The sequence below is a fragment of the Phoca vitulina genome, unplaced genomic scaffold (assembly GCF_004348235.1).
Source record: "Phoca vitulina isolate PV1807 unplaced genomic scaffold, GSC_HSeal_1.0 scaffold51, whole genome shotgun sequence".
Lineage (NCBI taxonomy): Eukaryota > Metazoa > Chordata > Mammalia > Carnivora > Phocidae > Phoca > Phoca vitulina.
The window spans coordinates 4,933,847-4,934,350 of NW_022589754.1; positions in this window are offsets into that span (position 1 = coordinate 4,933,847).

Below are 504 nucleotides of genomic sequence, written 5' to 3' on the forward strand. Positions count from 1 at the left end.
GTCAACCAAGAAATCAAAAACTTAAACAATTCATAGAAAACAATGAGGACAAAAACACATTGGTCCAAAACCTATGGGATACTGCAAAGGCAGTCCTAAGGGAGAAATACATAGCCATCCAAGCCTCACTCAAATAAATAGAAAAATCCTAAAAACTAACTCTAGACCTTAAAGAACTAGAGAAAAAGCAAAAAACCATGCCTAAGCCATGCATTAGAAGAGAAATACTTAAGATTAGAGCAGAGATCAATGAATTAAAAACCAGAAACACAGAAGATCAGATCAACGAAACTAGAAGCTGGTTCTTTAAAAGAATTAATAAGATCGATGGGCGCCTGGGTGGCTCAGATGGTTAAGCGTCTGCCTTCGGCTCAGGTCATGATCCCAGGGTCCTGGGATCGAGTCCCGCATCGGGCTCCCTGCTAGGCGGGGAGCCTGCTTCTCCCTCTGCCTCTGCCTCTCTCTCTCTCTCTCTGACTCTCATGAATAAATAAATAAAACATT